The sequence below is a fragment of the Molothrus ater genome, chromosome 10 (assembly GCF_012460135.2).
Source record: "Molothrus ater isolate BHLD 08-10-18 breed brown headed cowbird chromosome 10, BPBGC_Mater_1.1, whole genome shotgun sequence".
NCBI lineage: Eukaryota > Metazoa > Chordata > Aves > Passeriformes > Icteridae > Molothrus > Molothrus ater.
In genome coordinates, this window is record NC_050487.2 from 15,147,713 (window position 1) to 15,171,773 (window position 24,061).

The 24,061-nt window shown below is 46.4% G+C and overlaps 1 long non-coding RNA gene across 1 annotated transcript; it reads right to left on the minus strand.

Annotated features, from left to right (window-relative positions):
- Positions 1-10,776: 10,776 nt before the first annotated feature.
- Positions 10,777-21,430, minus strand: LOC118690160 (uncharacterized). The gene is made up of 3 exons (XR_004980742.1): positions 20,943-21,430; positions 18,605-18,802; positions 10,777-11,420 (listed from the first exon to the last, which is right to left on the minus strand). It is a non-coding gene; the product is annotated as an uncharacterized LOC118690160 (long non-coding RNA).
- Between the last annotated feature and the right edge of the window lie 2,631 nt (positions 21,431-24,061).

The window sequence follows — 24,061 nt, forward strand, 5'->3', positions numbered from 1 at the left end:
CTGACCTCAGCAGCTCTGGGTCTCGGGTGCCTTTCCAAGAATGGTTCTCTCCTCACCTGGGATTGCTGCAAGGAGGGAGGAGGTGCAGGGGCAAGCCAGGTCAGGCAAAATGTGACTGTGCCATTGGCACTGCAGGATGGTGCATGGTGAGGGATAGCACAAGGCACTGAGTTCTCCCCCCACTGCTCCCAGGTCACCTGAGCCACAGCCCACCTGTGGGTTTGCATCCAGGCCATGCAGGAGAGCATGGACTGAATGACAAGAGAGGCATCTTGCCCAGAAGACAGCCCAGATGTCACCAGGTAGTTCATACTGTTCTGCCCTTGCAGGATCTGTCCTTGATTATAACATCTTTCTTACTTCCATCAAGAAGGAAACATTGCTCTATGGCATAGCATGGGCAATACATTTAAAATACTCAAAGAGTAACATTTTTGCCCAGTAAAATGATGTAAGGCTTTGATCTTAGTCTTAGTTCATTTAAGTCTCAGTCTTAAATGATCTTAGTCTCTTGCTTTGCTCTTGATTAAAAAGCAAATAATAAAAAATCCCAAATAAAACAAATCCACATTTTCTCATGCAACCTTTTGAAAACAAAAAAATTGCATCATGCTTCAGAAATATGTCAGCAAACTCTCAAAATTCTACTTCTCAAGAGTAGTTTCCCTAAAAGTAGCATTTCCAAAGCATTTATCTTTTTCTAATCAGAAAACATTGACTGAGGAACCGAATAAGAAAGTAGTTGATAAGCTCCAGCAGTTTTTATCCTTACAATATATTCATTTTTTGGGCAAAGAGAATTCTCATTAACAATTACTAGGCAGTAGAATAATGAGATCGCAAGAGCTGCTCCATGAATCTCATTAAAACTGCCAACCCAGGAGCATGTCATGCTCTATTATTTCAGAGAACTCACAAATGCTCAGCTCCTCTGGAAAGGCAGGGGTGAACCATGGTATCTAAAGGTATCTAAACCATAGGTATCTAAAAAAAAAAATAAATCACAGAATTCCCAATCAGTGGCCATTGAGAAGATGTTGGCTCCAGTTCAATGGATTTTCAATTTCAGCTACTGTACATGTCATAACAATCAAACTGCAGGTTCCTAAGAAATATTAACGCCAAGTCTGATTGAGTAATGAAGGAAAATGCACACCTATGGGACTTTCCACAATTCTTATCTGTTCTCAAAATCCCCAAGGGACACACATCTTCCAGTCTCTTTTTTTTTCTGGGATGAACTTCCCAGCACTCAGGGGAGGAGGGAGAGAAGGTGGAGGAATAAAAAATCCCTTTTGAATGAAACATTGAATTAAATACCAATGAAGTGTTGATATTTAAAGCTTCCATTCCCATATAGACAGTCTGCGAAGGTCAGCCCACAGGGGTGCTGGATTCCCAGCCTAGTGCATAGAACAGCTTCAAATTTTCCCTATCTGAGCACTATTTTCAAGAAACTCAGTCCTTGTTATTGTATCTTCCCATTTGAAGATTGTCTGAAGGGAGAATTGGGAAGAGGTGATCTCCTAGGAAAGGAGGCCATTTTGTGGCCAAAACCAAAACTGCTAGGACAGAAAGAGGGAGTTCTTGCTTTCTGTACTTCAGTTTTTATTTGCCCTCCCCAGTGACAGCAAAGCTGTCCCTACAAGTGCTCCAGAGACATCAAAAGCCCCTGCAGTGGGAGTGCCAGCATCTTTTGTATAGATTAACACCACTGACTCCTTTGCCTTTCTGAGGCAGATTTGGTGACTTTTCTTGTCCAGAAGGCAAGTCCCAGGGTGATAAAAGCAGCCAGCTTGTCCTGCTAGCAACACAGACACTGCCTCATCTCTGTAGCAGAGGGAAGCTTTTTCCAACAGACCCTGCCTGGCTAAATCCTACTGTAGCAACCATCTGGAGTCTGCACATAAACAGCACACACATCCAAAAGCAGCTGGGCAGCTCGAGTAAATGCTGGCATTCACAGCCAAGCCCTTGGAGCCCTGCTCAGGCACAAAAATTGTGTGCAGTACAATCCTTGCAGTATGGAGTTCTCAGCTTTGTGACTGAGCCCAGGAGTGGTTCCCCTGAAGAATCCCAGGTTAAACTGCTTGCCAAAAAATTATTCTGCTGGTACACATCAACTCCTGACTTCAGTGTCAGCATTCTCCCAGCTGAGCAGAATTAGGTCCAGAAGTGTATGGCATCACCTCAGCAGGAAAAGGATTTGTGGGGATCTGAGGACATTGTTTTATACTGGCTGAGAATCTGGCCTTAAATGTTTTACAAAATTTGGTAGAAAACTGTACAGACTGCTGCCAAGAGGGATGCTCATTTTGGGGCTTTAGAGGAAAGATAGAGGCAGATTTGAACCTGTGACTTCCCCAGAATCACACAGTGGAGACCCAGCAAGAGAAGTGCTGCATTTGAAATAGGCTCATGCAGTGCCAAACACTCCCTCACACTCTCCCAGATAAAGAGAGAGGAGTTGCTCTTCCACCTCCCAGATCAAGCCTTGAACAAGGCAATTAATTTGAAAAGGGCAACTTGATTAGACTCAATTTTGCCTGAAGTAAAAAAAACATCCATTAAATAACACCAGCAAGTGAAAAGGTGCTCAGTTTCCCCTGGGCTTTCTGGCTGTGTCAGTTGGGAGTGTACATGGTAATGGATTCATCAGAGCTAAAGGTGACAAGCTGGGGTTTACCACAAGATGCTGTAAACATGGTATTTTGTATTTTTCAAACTTCACATAGGAAAAAACCCCATGATGCTCAGGTCTTGACAAGACTGACAGCAAGAAGGGGGACATGGGGAAGTGACAACACCTGCCTGTGTTTCTGCCACCCTGAACACTGTCCCAGTGCAGAAGCTGCCACACCAACAAAACCAGTGCTGAATTCATCTCCAACAAACCAGGATAAAGCCATTAGTGGAAGATGGGAGATACTGTCCTTGTGGGAGATACTCCCATGATCAGGCCACAACCAGATTGTCTCACTGGCTCAAATATCTAGAAATCTCACATCTCTACACTCAGGAATGACCTTACAGCCACAACTTCCTTTTACCAGTTTAAATGTGGTTTGTTAAATTTATCTGAGAAGCAGATGAGAGCCTTTCCTGGAGGACCACAGAGGCAGAGCTACAGAAACAGTGGGTGAGATGCAGAGCCATCACTGCTCTGTGCTGTGTGTTCTCTCCATCCAGGGGGCTGGAAAGTGCTCTCTACCTTCTAGCTCAGTGGCTGTGCACATCCACCCACCCACACAGGCTCATTCACTGCTCTGCAGTATTTTCTAGGTTTAATCTGGTGATGAACAGCCCACACTGACACAGCCTGAGGTACTGCCACCAGGCCCGTGCTTGCATATTTAATCTGGCAGCAGAAGCAGCAGAGCCTCTTGGGACACCCAATTCAGACCATGGAGGGGAAAACCAGTACCCAAATCACACAGATGCCTTTGGGAGCATCTGTCAGTATTGCCATAAGGTGGTATCTGCTGGACTCATTTAGCACTAAATGGGTAACATTTTGACTAACTCTAGCTGTTTAGAGTCAGAGCCAAGGTTGCAGAGGACACCATTAACCACAGTACACAGCACCACTGCATGCCCCTATTGGGCTCGAGTTCATGCAACCCCCTTGGAAAAACTTGGAATATCTGCTTATTGTGCAAATTGTAACAATAGCCTTTGCGCCCTGACTGGTAATGGAGCGTGTTTAAGCCACTGACAATGCTGAGTTCCTTGAAGCTGCTAATGGGTTAAAGCTGGGACATCTGGTGAAACACTAGCCTCAGCTGTTCCTCAAGTGACATCTTCTTGGGTCAAATTTATCTCTTCTTGCCAGTCCATCTGCTCACAGCCTGTCAGTGATAAACACTTGAGAGCCACAGAGCAAGCGAGGCAGCAGACAGCAGTGAAGGACAGCATCTTGGAGTCTAACTAGATAGTGATATGGGAGCAAAAATAGCCCCAGTGCTCTCCCCCTCCCAGTCATCTTCCTCCCATTGCTCTCCAGGGTCAGGGTCAGGCCAGGGAAGCAGTGTGTGCCACGCTGAACACAGAGCCCAGACCAGGCCACCCAAGGGCTAAGGAGAGGCCTGTTTGTTGCCTAAGGTAACAAGGAAAAAGCCAACACACACAGCTCAACACACTACTGTACTTGCTCGTCCTTCCAGTGTCCCAGGGGAAAGGTTCACACCTGTGCTTCCAGCTGGTGGATGTTCATTTCATTCTGCAAGGCACTTCAGAGCTTCCCAGTCTTTGCTGGCCACCCCTGGGCAGCCCTGCCCACATACCAGCCCAGAGCAATGCAGCAAGAGGCACACAGGGCTGGAGGCTACCAGGGGAGGCACAGGGGAAATGTGCTGCTTAGGAGGAGTTGGTACATCCAAGGTCCATTGCTTCCTTGCCCATGTCTCTAGGAAAGACACCTTTCTTCCAGAAGGCAATGACCCTCACTGTAGACATGACTGTAACACACACACACACACACACACACACACACACACACACAGAGTGCTCTCCAAAGCACAAACTCAAGTGCCCCAGGTCACCCTGCAGCCTGTAAAACAAGGTGGGGGTTGAACATGACTTCCCCCAGTGCTCCAAGGGAACTATGTATCTGAGACCAAAATGGTATAAACCCATCCAAAAGGGGAAATACTGCAAGTATTCTTGGAGGTTAACTGGTGTGTGTGTGTGAGTGGGCAAGGATTCACTTCTCATTAAGGGTATTCTGGGAAAAACAGATTAAACTTTCCTTGGTGTCAGCTGACTGGCAATGACCTCTGAAGATGCATTAACCTGATGGGTCTCAATCTGGTGAATAAATATTTTGGTTTAAAATGGTCAGACACAGCACAAAGACCACAGTTTTGCCCCATGAGTCACAAGGGTATATTCACAGTTAAACAAGCACTCTGTGCTCTTTAAGTCTTGCTACCACAGTGGTGATGTCCTGCAGCTAGTGAGGATCAGTTTCAAATTGGCCCTTTTCTACGCAATGAGAAACTTCTACCTTGAGTCACTGTGATTCTTTCACAGCAGTGTCATAACACTGCCCTGTGCTATTGCAATGCACCTGCTCGTGGCCCAGTGCTGCCCCAAACACTGCGAGGAAACATCATCATGACCCCCATGAAGCAACAAGGCTTCTTGGCATGCTACAAATACCCTTGAAGAGAAAAAGCTCTTTCACACTACCAGTGCTATGCAGTTGATCTAATGAGCCACACGACTATAAGGAAAGCATTTGCCTTCTCCATCCCCCCAATTAACTACGTTACCATCAACCACCCCCCTGTGCCTGGCTCGTGCTGGCAGCTGGCAGAGCCCACGGTTCAAGACACGCTTGATGCATTGCTGCACAGCAGATCGGGGCACAGACATTTTAGTGTGCGTCAGACACCACATTTCTCCATCCTTGAAACTGATCCTGCCAGAGTGTGCTCTCTGCAGAGCCAGGACTTTAACCCGAGAGCGCAGCTGCATTTTTAAGTATCATGTTAATACAGTGTTGTGGTGGGGATTTTATTCAAGGGAGGATGGCTCCACTCTGACCTTTGGATCCAGAGGCACGCTTTAAAATTAAAACCTTTCTTCTTCTGTGACCCACCACCAATTTATCTCCATTCATACAGCAGTGGAATTCTAAAAAGTGTTTGTGTTCTTATCTGGTAGTGTGCATGGCACTTTGTACATGCCAGCGAAGGCCAAGAGAAGAACAATATATACTCTTTATTCTTAACCCAAGAAGTCTTTTATAGATGTGTTAATTCACAAAAGGGAGAAAGACCTTGGTATTGGCCATCTGGCACCATGGTATCCCAGCTCTGAGCTTGGAGCCAGAGCCACAGACCAAAAAATTACATTAAACCAACAGTAGAGCCAGGCCAAAAGGCTCCTTTGGGAGCCTGGGCTCTGGTGAAGATGGAGCAGTGAGAATGGGGCCAGGAAGAGGAGCAGCAGCACTGGGAGCCCTGCTCTGCTTCTGCTGCCACGTGCTCCTGATCCATTGTGGAAAGTCCTCTCCTTGCCATGAGTTTGCTTCTGGTCCTGCACTGCCCCATCCACGGGCACCCTGGAGTCACTGTGTGCTCTCACCATCCCTGCTGCGCACCCTTGGCACAGCCGGATCTATTCCGAGAAATGAGACTTCCTTATGCTTTTAATTGTGCTACCCTCTAGTGGCCAATGCCATCCCCTTGGAGCTCGGATCTCCACTCCTGGCAGAGGACAGGCCTTGGACTGCAAGCCCTCAAGACCAGAAGGGAGCTTGGAGCTGGCAGAAATGACTTGCACATGTGAAAGGAGACAGAGCTCCGGCAAGCTCAAATGCCATCCCAGGCTCCACCACCCCAGCTCTGCTTTGGTCTCAGGAAGGGTAAGATCTCCCTGCCCAGGCTAGAGGTCTTGGCTAGAGCAGGGTGAAGCCAGCTCAATATCAAGTGCTTGCAACACAAAAAGCATCACCAAATTATCACTCTTGGCAGGCTCTCCCAGAGAACATGCTTCTTTCCTTCTCTGCTGTCTCACACCAGGTGCTCTAGCAGCTTGGATGGCAGCAGAAACACTCAACACGTCAATAAAAACGGGTTAGAATTCAAGGAACATCCTTGCAATTACCAAGATAATTGCTACATTTCAGAACCAAACATTACTTAATGGCGCTCAATTATCTTGTGGCAGGGCCTGCAATGGCAGCAACTAATTGCTTAACTAAAGACTTTCTTCTTTCCACCCTGTGTCAACACTCATGCATGCAATTAGGCCATTGGTGCAGGGAGGAGAGGAGAGGAGATACCTGTTGTGAAAAGAGGGGTTAAGTGGCAGCCACAGCCATGTTCCAAAGTTCAGAGGACAAGTGTCTTGCCTCAGACTTTATAAGGATGTGAAGCAGAACCTCAAAGCCCAGGAGGGAACAAGGATACACAGGCTTTTTCTTCCTGTCTCTGAACAAAGACCTCAAATGCCTACACAATGTGACTAGGGGCCCTCTTACAAGCCTATAGGCCTCTAAGGCTCAGATGCATGTCAGTAACCTTTTTCACAGTTTATCAGTCTGCAGAGTTCATAGATACTAACAAAAAGAAAAAAAACAATCAATTGCCTAAAAGCTGACAGAAGACTTTGCTTTGATTACTCTCAAGCTGTTGAAAACCTGCTTGTTGTTAACCTCTTCACTGAGCATCTCTCGCATATGAAAGAGAAGCAATGGGAAAATAGGTGCACTTTCCTTGTTATTTGCCATTTCATCACTTCTTCACAATTCTCTACTATATCAAGAACTCTCTTAAGCAGTGCCTTTCACTTTGCTTTGACACAGAACTACTCCTTGTCCCTCAAGTTCCTGTTCCTTCTCCCAGGCTTTTTCAGCCTCTCCTCTACTTGAGGTGGAAACACAAGAGCCCAGATCAGGCCATGACCCTTGAAAACATCAGGTCCTGGTTTCTACTCCTCACTGGTCATGTTTGGCTTGTTCCTCTGACCAGACAGGGTTCACCACAGAGCCAGCCCCAGGCCTTGTGTCCTGAACATTGGCTACCCTTCATTCAAGGGCTGTTCCTGTTCAGCTCTGCTCATGCTTTCCAGACTCACATTTCTCAGACAGGAATTCCCAAGGCCATTTTGCTGGTCAGTTACCAGCTCAACTCCCTCCCTTTGAAGCCCCTCCTTGCTACTCTTAAGGACAGTTTTTTTTCTACCATTCATCATAGCTTCCACAGAAGCAGTAAACAATCTAGGATTGACTTCCTGCTCAGAGCCTCTCCTTGGGAGCCTTCAGTTTGATGTAAAGCTGTCTGTTTTCTCACCCTGGTTTTGTATGTTTGTCTGTTAGACTTTTAGTTACAGTTTACTGTCATCCTTTAAGTTACTGAACAGTCCTGTGAAAATTTGAGACAAAGGCTTCAGGGCCCCAAATTTTATTTTTCAAATCTCCATTTTCCTCTTTGCTATACTAAGAGTTTTCACAAACTAAAGGACATAGTCTCCTCTCCAGACCACCACACCAGTTTGTCCTCATTTCTCCCCATCATTTATGTCCTGTGCATGCTCTTTGCACTTGTATTCCAGTTACAAGCTGAGAAAGAGGACAGGAGCCAGTGGGGTACTAAGACCTTGTGGATTCAAACTGGTCACTAAAAAGAATCATAACCCAGCAAGGGAATAGTTAACACTCCCTAAAACTGAGGCAGTTTCATAGCACCCAGTTCAGTTTGCTAGCAACTCCATTTTCACACGCATGCACACAGGCTAATTGTTTCACAGGAATAACCTCACCTGCAATTAGACACTGTTTTAAGCCTTTGATCTCTATAACTCTCCAGAGGACAGCAAGATTCCCACATGAAAGTGTTTTATTATTTTATTCCACATTTGGGAGTGACCCTATGCTCCTGGATTTATTAAATAAAAAAGTCCTTACCTGATCTCAGCGATTCCCATTGAGCTGAGCAAGACTGGGGCAAGTGGAAAAGCTCCCTTTGGGGGATGGTTCTCCCAGGTGTTAAGGATAAGGGAGTACAGCCCCCAGCTGATGGCCTTTGCCTGCTCTCTCAAAAGACTGCTGCTCTGGCAGCATCAAACCCATCCCAGAGATGGGCTTCTTGGGGACAGGTCTTGTCTTGCTGATTCACTTCCTAGGGTAAATTTATTTCTTTGAGCTATTGTCCAATTCACAGTTAAGGATCAGCACACGTTGTTCCTTTCCAGGGAGCTTACCTTAGCCACAGGATAGGAGACATCTGCATCTGATCCTGTAGCACCAGCTCAGGCCAGAGGGTGCACACAGCTCCTGAAGAGCAGGTTGCCAGATTTTGCCTGGCTGTTTTTCTAAGGAAAGGGATGGGGCAGAGCAGGTAGCTCAGAGGCCCAAGCCATAGGTCTGGTCCCAAAGAAAACAAAACGTCAGGGCCTCAAGGCTCTTAATTAACTCTATTAGAGTGATAATCATGGCCTGCCCAACCCCAGGGGAATGGAAAAAACCCAGTGTGAAATGCATATAAAGGTATTGGACTGAAACATGAATATTTTCACCTATTGTCAGCAGTTAGAAAGCAGTGGGGGGTGGGAGGATGGTGAAAAGATCCTCAGCTGAAGGAGTTTCTAGTTTAGCACCAGCTCAAAGAGATTTCTGTGAAGTGTATTTGCTTTTTGCAGGGCTGCTTTCGAAACATCTGAAAATTTTAGACAACATCCTTTATAGTTCATTAGTGCACAGTAAAATATGCCCCTAACCACTTCCTTTTTTTTTTTTTTTTTTAATTAGATGTTGCTTAAAAATAAATCTCTCACATTTCCTTGCAAAAGAACAGATAGGACAGTGCTTTAAGAGATCCAGCATTGCTTCCATGCCTATGTGCAAGAGCTGGGCTCCAGTGAAGAGGCTCTTTTCATCTCACAGGGATGTGCTTCCCAAAGCTGGTTCAAGGGAGCAGGAGAGGTGCCTGGTTCCCACAGCTACCCAAGACCATTCAGTGGCTGGTACTGCAGCTTCATAGAATCATTGAGTATCCTGACATGGAAAGGGCTCAGGAGGATCATGAAAGTCCAGATTTTGGACCTGCACAGGATGGCCTCAAGTTCAGTCACTTGGGAGCTTCTTCTCCCTCTTTGATATAAAGAGATGTTACAGGAGTCAAGGCAAAGCCACCCCTCCAGAGTACCCCTCCAGGGCTGGTGTGAAAGGACACAACATCAGGCAGGCAGCAAGAGGCAGGAGCTACTCTTGTCACTCAGACTGTGAGGGTTTGGAGTTTCAGATGTAGCACCAGGAAGATGCATAATTGGAGCACCCCAGAAGCTGCTTTAAATTATGAAAGGCAGCTTTAAGGCAGCTTAATTTGTCTGCTGCCTTTGGAAGGAAAACTTCACACCAGATTTTTTCATCTGAGCCTGCAGGCAGGAGATTCTGACCCCAGCTATTTAGTGGGATCAGCACAGCTTTTTCCCCTGCCTTATGCAGTTGTGGACCCCCAGCACATGCTGATAAAGGAGGTTTCAGAAGACAGCCCAAAAATGCAGTGCTGTCAGGGTGGAGACCTAGTGGACTCCCCAGCTCTGCTTTTGGTAGCAGCTTCTCCTGCCAGCTGCCCACCAGTGCAGTGTTCTTGTGTTTGAGCACATGGCACATGAGGGGCACCAAATTCAAAAATCCTTCCCTCACTAGGCACCAGCTCAACCCATGGCCTCAGCTGTGAAATGTCTCTTTCATCTTCTTTGGTTGTCAAACCTACAGTGTCAGCTCATCGCTTATAAAAGTCTCATATCTCTCTGAAGTGTGGTTTGCCCCAGTCACAAAAAACCCCCCACAATCACAAATAATGTGTACTCAAAACGATCACTTAAAGGTTGGCTTTGCTTTCTGTCTTCTTCACTTTCAGGCAATACACATTTCACCCTTTCAAGCTTTTCTTTGCTAATCTGGGAACTGAAATTTCACTTTGATGTTAGTGAGTATTGAGATGAGGGCAGAGAAGTGCAAGTGGCTGACTGGCCCTGGCTTAATGCACAACCATTCCCCAGCTGAACCACAGCTCCCACCCTGACCCACAGCTCAGCTCAGCTGATGCTGCAGCCACTCTGCACCAGGAGAAGCGTGTTACTGTCACAGCCTGGACCTTCTGTCACACTTCCAGAGCTGGCACGTTAAAGGGAAAGAAAGGAAAGCGTAAGTAATATGAATTTCCCAATTAAAAATCACTGAGTTGTGACACTCAGACTTTAGACACTCAGAATTCAAACTTTATTTTCATCTGGAAGCCCAAAAAGCCTCTGGGATACGGTCCCTTCTGCATTGGTGTTACTGCATCTCACTGAGGGCAGACGTTGTCAGTGTTTCATCATCTCCTTTGGTCTCACAGATCCCTGGCCTTCCCACGTGACTGGAAGAAGTCAGAGAATCACGGTCTGTGCTGCCCTGGTACCTGCGGGTAGCATTCAATAACAGGTGCTGCAAGCACGGGGCTGCTCCTGCCCTGACCCTCCTGCCACAAGACTGTCAGGCAGCTGCTCTGTCTAAACTGTACCCTGCTTAACAGAGGACAGCGCTTGTCTTTTTTCCTCCCCTCCTCCTCCACTTGAAGCTCGTATTTCTCACCTCCCACTGCAACACTTATCAGAGAGTATATCCTTCACCTCCAGATCAGCGTCCCTTTCCTCAGACTGGAAAGTCACTGATGATGGGGGTGGAGGTGGCAGCTTGTTCTCAGCTCATTAATCTATCACAAACCTCTGCAGCAGGCTAGCTGCCTCCAGCCCTGATTCATTTTCAATCACAAAGGATGTTTGTGTTTGATTTGGTATGTGGATAAATTATTCCAAGCTGTGAATTTCATTTCATCACTGATCACAGACACGGGTTGAAATCCTGTGCATGAAGTCGATAAGTGAACTTCCATTGACCTCCAAGGCAAGGCAGGACACTGGTCACCCTGAAATAAATAATAATGTAAATTAGATTAAAGGGGTCTACAGGAAGGGGATATGCAGGAAGAGATCATTCACATCATCCTTCTCTTTACTCCTGGTCTGTGGATTACATATGTAGGGGATACTTGCTTTCCTGTATCTCTAGTAGCTGTGAAACAGAAACACATCATTAAGGTTCCTCACAGTCCCAGCTCAGATAAACCCCAGAGTTTCTAACCCAGCCCCAAGATGCTCTCATAACATCAGTCAGACCTTTCAGCTTTGCTGGTAGCTCTGATATCCCTATGGATAAGGGATGCTTCTCCTCTGAGCACAGAGAAATCTCTGCCTACCTCCAGCAGAAAGCTTTCCCCTTTCTCACCATCCCTGGAAGTGTCACTACAGGACTTATGGCTGGTGGCACAGCTTTAGCACTGCTCATTTTCCAGCAGAGGAGATGACTCAGACTCCCTTTCCAAGGACATAAAGGGTCCCCCCTCCAAACTGGCAAATCCATCAAGTGCTCAACATGGAGCTCCTCCCAGGAATCAGGAGAAGCAAAAAACCCATTTAATTTCTTATTCTTTTTTTTTTCTTAAATGCCAGTGATTGTGCAGTAGGGTCTAGATGTGCATGCCTGGCTCTTTTTTCACCAAAGTCAGATCAGGGAAATCAGTTACAGATTTCAGACAGTTTCTCTCAGCACTTCCACTGTGCCCAGGCAGACTGGAGTGAGTTGTTCAGTCCTGCATGAAATCAGCTGCCAGTTCTCAGCCCAGCCCTGTAGTGCAGCATCCTCTTTGAACAAAGCCCTTGTATCACATCTATTATCACACAGGGGGGAGACAGGGGGAGAAGGAAAAGGGGGGTAAACAGGTGACAGGAGGAACAGAGAAGAGAGCAGGACACACAGTCATGATGTGTGCTTGTTACTAGTGCAGCAATGCACATCTGCACTTCACAGCTTGTGGTCTGTGCTCTGGAGCTGCTGAAGGTCTAATGGCTTCTTCCACTGCTGTGCCAAGATGTGCCATGTCCTTGTCTGGGCACTACAGGCCGAGGAGGAAACTTTCAGGGAAAAGCTGCTCAGCATTAACTGTGCTCAGCAGGGCAGCATGGGCACCCCCTCCCTGGCTGAATGATGGATGGCCTCAGCACTGCAACCTCCACAAAAATGCACTTGCCTGAATCTCTCCACGGCACCTCACTGGCCTCCAGAGCCTAATTCCTGAAATGAGATACTAGGGCAGAGGTTTTTGGTCTCCAAACCAGACAATGTGCTGGAGAGTGGCCAGGGGCTGTGGGTACACTGAGCGAGGGTGGGGTAATTTGGGGGGAAGCTTTCTGCCTACAGGGAGAGCAGGATGCGTGAGAGCAGGTCTACAGCTCTCAGCTGGAGCAAAAATTACCGGCAGATTATCATCCTGATAGCAAGATTTAGTGCAAGGAGGGCCAGGCCAGGTGAGTCACCCTGCTGCTGCTGCCAGTCGTTGGGGCTGCTGATGGCTGTGATAACCCAGTGAGCACCCAGTGGGGACCAGCAGGGAGATTGCCAGGTTAGTTATGGAGCTGGGCACTCTGGAATGTCAGCAGCTGCTGCCTGTGCCCCTTTGCAGCACCACACACTGCAGAGGACAGAGCCCAGGGCCCGAGACATGCCAGCTTTTGCCACTTGTTCCTTGGGGGGGCTGCACCCTGAGCACAGTGCAGCCAATCCTATCCAGCAATTGGGTGTGGAAGCAGATTTTGCTCCACTGCAAGCTCCTCTTCTAGAGTGCACATGAGGAGCTGAACAGCTCCCAACCCCAACATGGCAACAGCTGAACCTGGCTCACTGAGCCGTGGTCGAGCACCAGGCACTAAAACCTGTGGCAAGCTCAGACCAAAGATCTTAAAGAACTAAAGCAGAAGGGAATAAATTCCCCAAACAAGAAACAGCCTCTCTGGTTGTTTTCAAGAACACCAGGCCCTGGTGGGACAGGAAGGTCTGGGCTCTGCTGTCCTCAGTTCAGTCCCACAGCAGATGAATGAGCCCAGACACTTGTGCTTTGCTTCAGAGTCTGCACACCCAGCACCTCAGCCATCCCAGCAGATAGTGTCACATCAGGTATAGTTTTGACACCATGCTCTCTTACCCTCAGTGTGGGTCTAAATAGAACTGGGATGGGCTCCCAAACAGTCCTGCTCAGTCTGTGAGCCAGGGATCACATCGCACCAGAGGGTGTGGAGAGGCCCTTGACACCAAAATGTTTTGACAATCAAACATCCCCAAACAACTCTAGGCATTGAGCACAGCTGATGCACGGGTGGCCAAAGCAGCTTTGAGCTGTCCAGAGCTACACAGACACATAACAGAGAGCTCAGAAAATCCTTCCTGAGAGGTGGTGTGAACTCTTGGGTTACTGCTGCACACAGAGCCAGCTGTCCTCTCTGCACAACCAGTGCCACCTAATGCTGGTGAGGCTGATGGGAGCCCCAGTCTGTGCAAGCTGAGATTCTGGTGCACACTGGTGCTGCTGACTGCTTGGTTTTCCGGAGCCACATACACCCTAGAGAGCACAGGAAAGCCATCACCCTGCTCAAGCCCTTCCACATGGCCAGCACTGCAGCCACCAGTACATCCCACAGCAGAAGGAAACACAGATTGCAGATGCTGCTGAACAGTCCCTGAGGCTGCACAGACTCTCCACTGTAACCAGCAAAGAATGGAGAGCTCACACTTCCTGGCTGACACAAGTGCAACTCCTGCTGAAGAGCAGAGATAGTGGCTGGCCCTGATTTGCATTGGGGGTCTCTCTCCCATGGATGCACTCTAAGCCCAAACACATCATCCTCTTGCTGGGGCTCCCATCTTCCCTTTGCTCCAGGTGGAAGCAGTAACTGGATGTGATGAGGTGCTACTTGGCTTGAAAAATCTTTAGATGTTGCAATTTGTTGCTCAGGGGCTGCAGCTGGACTAGATTAGATTACACTGGCCTAACCAGAGAGATTTTTCTCTGGGTTTCTCCAGCTAGAAACTAACCACAAATCATGAAGCAGCAAGAAGACCTAAAAAAATGTTCACATCTGAAATGCCTTCTCACAGAGCAAGTCCAATTAACAAAAGGTCAAAAGAGAAATTAAAAGTAATCATTGGGGTCAGAGGTTGTACACTGCACTGAGTATTGAAATTACTCACCCTGCTGCACTCCAGCTACAAGATTTCCTGTTTGCTTTGCCCTAATTTTGGGGTGTTTTACAGTGATTGGAATGATAAATTAAACTCCTACACTAGAAAATAGCTGGTGGCAATGGAGGTGGGGTAATTTCATGAATTAACTGTGACAGAACAATGTGAGAGGCATTATGGTCTTACTTTGGTTTCAATTTGGAGGCAAAACCACACCTCAGTCCTAATTTTATTGAAATGGCTTATTCAGCTCAAGAAGATATTTTGCATCCCCATTTCCCCTTCTGCACAGTGGAATATGATGCCGTGCACTGTGCTTGTCATAGCTCAGATCCTGTCTTGCATTTCTCTAATGCCTTGCATGCTGGAGAGTCTTGGCATGCTTGACAAACTGCTGTGTACATGGCCAGAATCAGACATGCAGCCACTTCTGGGGTGAAAGGCAGCAGGAACTGTGTGTGCTGCACTGGGGGGAACAAGATTCTGTCCTGGAAGAGATGCTTTTGCATGGCAGGTCACTAACATCAATCTCTGAACAGCCAGCAGGCTCCTGGCTACGAGTTTAGCTGCATCTCAAGGACTGGAAATTTTACTGCTGGGATGTGAATCTGTAGTTCCAGGCAATCTATTTCTGCCTAACCTGCTAGGCTGTCAGTAGCTGTTTTCATCACTTATGTGCACTACAGAACAATAATAGATAAATATCAATGTAGTTCTTAGCCTCCTGCACCTTTTGGAAGGGGTTATGTCTTCTCAAAGGATGCTTTTGAGAAAGGAACCAACACCAGGTGGAAAAGGAGTGAAGTTGCCAGAAAAGAGTCATCTTCTCTCTCCCACCTCTCATCATCTGCATGTCTCTCTTCTCACTGCCCCACAGTGCAAGAAGGAGGCACATCCTGGTGGTTGGGAGGGCAGAGGTGGGGAAGGAGGAAGGCCATGGCTTGGGCTGCGGTTACCAATGAGCTGCACTAGCTGCAGAGATTGAAGAGTGCATGGCAGTAAAGCTGTGACACAGGTTCTGTTCTCCCAGTGCCTTCTGCAGCCCTCAGGGTCCTGCACATCCCTCCCTGGCCGAAGAGAGAGCAGTATGACAACACAATTGACTATTACAGTGAGAGTTTGATGCCTGGAGCTGGCATGTCCCCACTGAACACACCCCTTAATTCAGGTTCCCAATTCTACTCCCATATTCCCAGATTCCAAACATCCTGCAGCTTCCATGACACCTACCTGGAGTCATTTACCATTGCCCACCTGCTCATCTCTGTCCTCTTTCCCAAAAACCTGGACGTGAAAAGTGTGTCCTGGTGGTCAGAGAGAGGTTCCAGTATGGTTCTTGTTGAGGTGCCCACTCATTGCCTTCCAGAACTTGGGAAGGTACCAAAGGTGAAAAGGCAGGTGATGCTTAGCAGGTTGGAAGCTGACCAAGGGCACCTGTGACCTGGCTACAGTGCTGCTACCAGCTTCTTCCTCAACTGGGCATTAGTTTACTGGTTTTGATTTTAAACAGGCCTAAAACCCACCTATTCTTAGGGAAGCAGAAAGACAAGAAGATAATTCCTTTTTCCATGCTAGGCTTTTTTAACATCATCCTGATGCTACATGAGGAGAATGATGCCTCTTTCTTCCTGCACACTGAGGAGGCACAGAGGAAAGTGCAGTGCCTGTGGCCCTGAGCACTGCCTGAGGCACTGGCTGGCAGCTGAAGGAGACCTGGTTTGCAGCCACACACCCAAGTGCTGCGGTGTGTGTCCTACCTCAGCCTGAATCACAGCTGCCAGCGGGAGAGAACACCTGGGTTTGCAGGGAATGCTGCCTTTGGCTGCACCCAGCTCCTCATGCTCAGGAAACCACAGCCCTGGGTTGGGTGTAGCTGAAACTCAGGTGAGCATCTTTAAGCAGTGGGCAGACTACAGCTATTCTTTAGAAGGCATTTCCATTTTGGTGGGGTAGAGGTTACAGAGTGGCTGGCTATAAAACGCTATCTAACATACTGAAAAAATCAATTGCTACTGACATACAATAGCCCTGAGCCAGTTGATCCATCCTGGTTCCCAGTGGCCATGAGGACACAACAGCAGGGCTGCAGGGTGTTGGGTACCCTGCTAGTGGGAGCTTGCTGGAATGTTAACTTACTTTCCTAAGCACTGATGTAGGAGTGAGAGGCCACTGGTGAACCCATGTGGCAGCCTGTCTTTATAAGGTGCTGTGGCTGAACAGGGCTAAGGCTTCACCTCCAAAGCCAGTGTTTGGATAATGAACTTGAAATCAGCAAACAGAGGAAAATCAAACTCATTCTAGGCTCTGCCCTTCCTTGCCACCATGCACCATCCCAGATGCTTCCTGGTCCTCAACAGCATCTTCTACCTTGAGACATTTGAGAGAGTGTTTCCCTTCATCTCAAAAAGCAGCATGTGGGGCAGAGAGAAAACAAAGCACTGATATCTCAGAGCCACATCTCTGCCTTGTGTATTTCTGTACAGCGCCAAAAACCATCGGGGTGGGCAGCCCTGGGATAGCCGCTATCTCCAGCCCTGGCTCTTCTCCCTGACCACGGGCAAACGCAGCTCTGGTTTGGGCCAGGACCTCGTACCAGCCTCCAACGTCATTTGTTCCATCACCTGGACCTGTTGTTTTCAAATGTGCAGGGGGTCAAGGGATCCATTTGTTGATTGTCTGTATGTTGGTTACTACCAGGATGGCAGTTTTAAGGATTTTCTACATATCGTGTGTCCTATGTCCGTCCACGTAGCAGTGCAGTGATCCAGACACAACACTGACAGCTGCAGGGTAAATAAATAAAAACAGAGTATTTTGATCTTGGAAGGGGAGGTGATTTGGAGGGGAAGGGGGGGCCAGGGTGTCAGCAGCCAGAACAGGGTGGCCACAGCTGTGATGGGAACAGATGCGGCACAGGGAGCGGGAGCAGGGAATAAAGTTCTGCCAATGGAAGCAATGCTGGAGAGTCTTGGAGAATGACATGCATATTTGGGACAGGTGGGAAGTGTTTACACTGAAATAAGAAGGATGATGGCCTGACAGAATGCTGGTCATGTTACCTGTGACCCAAATTGACCAGCCACAGCTCTCATGGGCCCAGAACATCTGAGACCACCATTTCTTTGTCACAGCAGGAGCCACTGAATTCATGAATTCCTATGCAGCGGTAGGGCTGCTGGTGCTTGGAAGTGTTTTGTCCCTCCCACAAGCAAGCTGATGTTGCCTGTAAGCCAGCCTTTATCCCAGTCTAGCTTGTGGTGGGTCTCTGTAGGATCCCTGTGCAAGCCTTGAACCAGGCAGCCACAAGGCAGTATCGAGACCTGAGCCAGAAAACCTGCCAGTGTGGTCTCCAGCACAGCTGGAGCACAGCTGGCAGTGCCCAAGGACACTGACTCACCCCAAACAGCAGCTCTAAGCTGGTTACATTGGTTTATTGGCTTTGGTGCTTGGTTTTTGTTTTGGTTGTTTTGTTTGTGGTTTTGTTTTTGTTGGTTGTTTTTTTGGAAGTCTAGCAGTTGTTTCTCAACTGATGTTTAAATGATGAAACAACTAGAGTTGTACACCTTTTGGATTCTCAGAAGCAGCCCAGCTGCCAGGAGGAGCTCACTGAGGCTCTTGCAAAGCAGGTGAGCTGCTGCTGTCTGCTGCCTGACCAAAGTGGTGTTTGGGTACAAAGCAGTTCTGCTGTGTGCTCTCTGCTCGTGATCATTAAAGACTGGAGGTTGTGGGCCTTGTTGCAAAGGATCTTTGCAATGCTTCACGGAATTTCCTCCATCCAAAGAACTCATCACAACTAATGATGTGAACAAAATCCTCCTTCTGGCCCTTTATACCCTTTTCATAAAACATTAAGGGCTGGGTTTTTCAAGAACCCTAGAGGCACATGTGTCCCCATTTGAAATTAGTGGGAAATGGCTGGGAACCCATCTGCCTAAGGTGCTCTTGAAACCTGAGCTAAAGGCATTTAGCTGAGCCCAGCAAAGGCAGACAGCATGGCTCTGTCACACCTGCATTACCCAAGGTGGCAAGGAGACTTACCCAAGGTCATTTTACATGGTGCACTGAAGAATAGAGACCAGAGGATCCATCTCCTATGCCTCCAGTCTGCCTCCAAGCTTCCCTTTTGCTCCTGGCTGCTTGCTGTCTTGAGTAACCCATGGCAGAAGAAATCCTTCTGACTGCAGCTATGTCACAGGAAGATGCTTAAAGGCAGCTTGCAAGACAGTTTGAGCATTTCTAATCAAGTTGGAGAAAGATTCACAAACACAAAGTCATGTTGAGAGACATTCCTTGCATTTATTCACACCCTAGCCCCTAGATAAAAATGGCTTTGTATGTTAAGTTTAGGACCACAGAAAGCCCAGTGGATAGCAAGGGATTATCACAAAAGGGCAGCAAGGCAGTCAAAAAGAGCCTGAGGGACATTTTGTACGAATTCCATGAAGAGAATAATTAATTCAAACCGTACACAGACAGCTCTGGGAGTGTCCACTCTGGAGATGTTCAAAGAGTCCTTTCCTGCCTTGGGCTTACTTTAAATCGAGTGTCCTAAAAACCCACTTCAGCTATGCACTTCTTTTCAGTTGTACAGAATGCCTGAATGCCAAGGGATCAGGGAAAACTTTGTTATTAAAGAGCTGCAAGACTTTAACAAGGTACATAGTCATTAGAAAGTTGTTGAGTCATGAACATACTCTCAATAATTTGAAATTAATGTTTAGTGTGTGCTGTACCATAAAAATGCTTAGATGTTGTGGCCATGGATACTAAAGCAAAGCCTTAAGACCATGACTACACGAGCAAGTTACCGCAAGGTGAGCGAGGGTGGAATTTTAGAGCACTTAGAATAAGGTAACTTCCCTTTTCCAGCTCTTGTCCTGGGACCAGGGAAGGAGGTTAAGTCCTTGCTGAACATGGCACAGGCTGCCTTTTGAAGGTTGCTGGCTGAGGGCATGCATGTGGCTGGGTACAGCAGAAGAGATAAAGTGCAGTCAATCTGTGCAATAACTGATCTTATCTGTTAATAACTTTGCTCTCCAGCACAGATGCAAGGATGTATGGACTATGTGCAACAGCCAATGCCATAGAAATGGACACAATCAGATAATTAAGAGGGTGAATAGAAAGGGCTGGATCTTAATGTGAAGATTCTGTTTCATAAGAGCAAATAAATAAATATATATATAAATAAATGCTTGCAAATAACAAACAGGGGTCTAGTTTCCCTATACCAGAGGCTCTATTGACAAGGCAATGCTTCACTTCACAATGACAAACTAACAAGTGTTTCCTTCTCTTCTTTCTTTTCCAGAAAAACACGCTTTCAGACTGCTTCTGGTAATCTGTCCTTTCTTTTCCACCTTTGGATTGTGCCAGGCAAAGTTCCTCGAGTTTCATTTAAGATTTGTGAAACTTATTTGTGGAGTTTGCTCCCGATAAAACAGGGCTTCTATCCCAAATGAAGAGTTCATCCTAGAGCCTGGCCTGAGCCTGTCCAATGCTAGGTAAAGAAACACTGTCTTTCTAACCCAAGTTTAGGATATCCTGGAGATTTTTATTTTCAACACAATAATGATCATTGTGCCTTTTCTTTTCTCTTTTCTTGTCTTTTCTTGTCTTTTCTTGTCTTGTCTTCTATTAGTTATTTTAAAGAAGGGAGAGCTGTAAGTATATTTTCAATCCAGATTTTGGAAATTGCTTTTACCTCCTCTTGTAAAAACAGGAATGGAGCTTCACCAAGAGAGCCCTGCCACTGCTCAGGTGAGCAGGAGGAAGATCAGTCCTTCAGGGCAGGTGAGTAATCCTGATATTCAGACCATCCCTACAGTCTCTCTCCTTCCATCCAGATTGATGTTATCAACATTTAGGGAGTGAAAGAGACTCCAAAGGAAGCCACGAGCCTGATGAGTACAGCAATCAGCTTTCATTGCCTCTCACAAGGTAAAGACTTCATTAGACAAGAGTGCAGCTTCCTTAGGAAGGGTGTGTTATAGTCAGCAGTAACACCCTGCACAGCCCTCCTCTTGCTGGTTAAGAACTCACAATCCCATTTCCCAGCTTGCCTCCTTCCCTTGTGGGCTGGCCTGTTGGTCAGGGCTGTAGGATCTCACTGGTACATGGCACCTTACCCAAAGCAAAGTTTTAAACATAAGATTATATCCCTAAATCCCTGTTTCTATCCCCCAAACCAAGACAGAACTAAAGTACCTTTTCAAGGCCTGGCCCATACTATGCAATGCCATACTTTGCAGGCATTGCACAATACTTTTGTGTTTTCTGGGTGTGAAAAGGGGGAGATGATGAATGGGAAGAGTGGGAGGACTGTGAATGCCCTTTCTGACCAAGGACAGAGGGGTATATTTTGGGGTTGTCATACCTTATGCTGAAGAGAAACAAGCTATGGTGGTGCTGCTCAGTGTTCCTCATATTCCTTGTGGAAACAGGGACAGAATGCAGATCCCAGCCAGCACAGTGCCTGAAATTACACAGAAACTGGGCAGAAATGATGGTTCCCCCGCTAGGAAAGGGTAACTCACATTTCTACTCTTGCTCAGCTCTACACTAAAGAAACCTTGTTCTGATGGTGGGTGTCTGTAGGCATCTGCTTTCTTCGGGTGCTCGTTATATCAGTGTCTCAAGAGTTAACCTACCTGGAAGAAGGGGATTTTAGTAGAATATCCGGAGTGGTGAACATTATCAGCAGTGTTCATCTGTCACATCTTTCCTGGACTGTACACACCACGCTCCACCACTCTGGCATGTCATGGCCTGCCTGGTTACAAGATGTGCTGGAGCTGTAGCCAGCCATAGTTTGGCATCTCAGTGAACCTTCTGATCCAAGAAAATACGGGAAGGAGAAAATAATAGTGCCATTTTCAAAAAGAAAAAACCCTACACAGACCAACCCACCTTATAAAAATCAACCAAAACTAACACATAGTCTTCTAAGCAAGCACTAAATTAGAATTTTTCAAATACAACTTTAGAACAATTTGTTTGAATTGAGCTAGACCCTTGACTGCACATCACTAAGGGATGCCAGATGGCTCAAAATCTAGAGTTTTTCTCTGTCATTTTTCTCTCATATCCAGACACACACAAACTAAAAAAAAAAAAAAGTATTTGTTTTCCTGGTTCCCACTTCCCACTTCTGGCAAGATCCTGGCCAGCAGCCAGGCTGGCCTGGAAACATCCCATGTTATCTGAGCTTGGAAATGCAGCAGACTCAAGCTGGAGCAGTCCTTGGAGTTGACTTGGAGAGCCCACACCCGAGTGCAGATACTGGACTGCAGACACCAGAGGAGAGGGAAGGCCCTTGGCCCTATTGTTGTTGTTGAGCTCCTGGAAAGGAGCTAGTGAGAGGAAAAATATTCTGGATAGGTTAAAAAAAACTCTCACAGGAATGGATGATCTCACTTGTCCACACACACACACCCAGATGCACAAATATATATAATTAACTGGAAAATATTGTGTGGTACAAAGGTTTCTTCAGCTTGGGATCATCACAGTTGGGCTAGTTAAGGTCGGTACAGCCATAACAAAGATTACTTCCCACACATCTCCTGCTAAGAGCCCTTCTACCACATCACAGCCTTTTTGTAGGCATTTATATCTGCTGATAGGTACCTCTATGCTTTTCACACAGAGAAAACTAGGCATGTGATACAATTATTAAATGTACATGTAATAGCCCATCTAGTCATCAGTACAGCAGACAGGCTCTATTTACACACATGCTTTTATATGGACAGTCTGTGGACCCCTTTAAATGGTCACAAGGGTTTATAAGGGACAGGAGACAAAAAGACTGTGCTATTTGAATACCATAAAGAATAAAAACAAAATGAAGAATAAAACCAAAAGCCACTGAAGGCAGATCCATCTGGTTTTGCCTCTGTGCAGGACATCTGTGGTGGAACAAAGGGGGGACCACTGGGGGTACTGTGGGATTTTGGGGTTTCTTAAGCAGCCCCATGACAACCTGGACACAGTTCCAAAAAGCAGCTGAACTTACAGACTCAAGTTATCAGTTTCAAAGGTGTAACAAAACATTTTCTGCACTTCTTTCCCCATTTACTAAACAGTGCTTGCTAAGGGGCCCAGCAGAGCGCTCCTCAGAGCATGGCTGAGAACTGACCAGCTAACCAAAGCAGCAAAGTAATTGCCAGGCACTGCTGGGATGACATATCACATGACATACAAGTCCTTGCTCTATTCTGGTCTAAAATTACATATATATATATATATATATATATATACAAATACATATATATATATATTTAAATCTGGACTTATTTTTTTAAATGAAACACATATTCCTCTATTTGTTTTATTGTTTGGTTGGGGTTTTTTTTCTGGGTTGTTGCTTGGGGTTTTTTGGGGTTTTTTTTGGAAGAGGGCAATTTGTTCAGGTTATTGTTTTGTTCTAGGAAAAGCTATTAAACATTCCCACATACTTTCCACTCATGCTGAAAATGAAGTTGTGTCCTTGAAGAGAGCTAGGGGTACCCATTGCTTCCACCTCAGAGGTGCACATGAGCATCCAACCTTTTCCTTGCAAAAGGCCCACACAACATCTCTTAGAATTTTGCAAGAACCAAAACTATCTTAATAAAACCAAGGAGAGCAAGAAAGGAGGTGTGTTACCTCTGCTTTGATAACTCCAGGAGCCACTCCAGGCTCGTAGCATCAACTGGAAACAGTTTACTGCTTCCACTGTCCTGCTAGAGCAGGAGCTGTTCTGTTGTTTTTCTTGCACTGAAGTAGGACAGTGTTTCTCAACAGGAAGGCTGGTCTGGATCCCAGACAAAGAGGGCTCAGGAACAGCCCTCAAATAACCCAACCACTCACTCATCCTGACCCTGTACACACTGAAGAGAACTCACCACCACAGCTGCAGATTTCCATCCAGTTTCCCCACAAAACAGTTAACGTAATCCCTAAGCAGAGATATTAATGTGAGAAGCCAAGAATGGTTATTTTTTAGGTAACAAGAATGCCCCAAATTTTACTGGTGTTACATAACTTTTAGATTCTTGTTCCAAGCCTCAAGCTACTGAAAAGCTTCTCTGTTTTTACGAACTACAGGTCATTCCTTTCTTTGTGTCCAAGCTGCTCTTCCAATATATTTTTAAACTGTATGCTTGTTTCCAGAGAGTGGACTCCAAGTGACAGGAAAAACTCTGTAAGAGAGATTGTCTTCTTGCATATAAATCTTACTTTGAAAGGAGACAGTATTTTTGGAATTCAAGAGCTAGGGTTTTTTCCTCTGCAATATTTTTCTTCTGCCACTTACAGAAACACTCAGAAATACTTTCTCTGTAGAAGGAAGTTGCTTGATCAACTCTAAACTGAAGCAGGAGGCACAAGGCAAAAGTCTCCTTTCTAACCCACATTTTTTAGATGGAGGAGGTATTTTCTTTTAGACTGTTCAGGACTTTTGTTCATTTGTCTACATCCAGGTGTGCAGGATTTCTATTAGGGAATGCTACA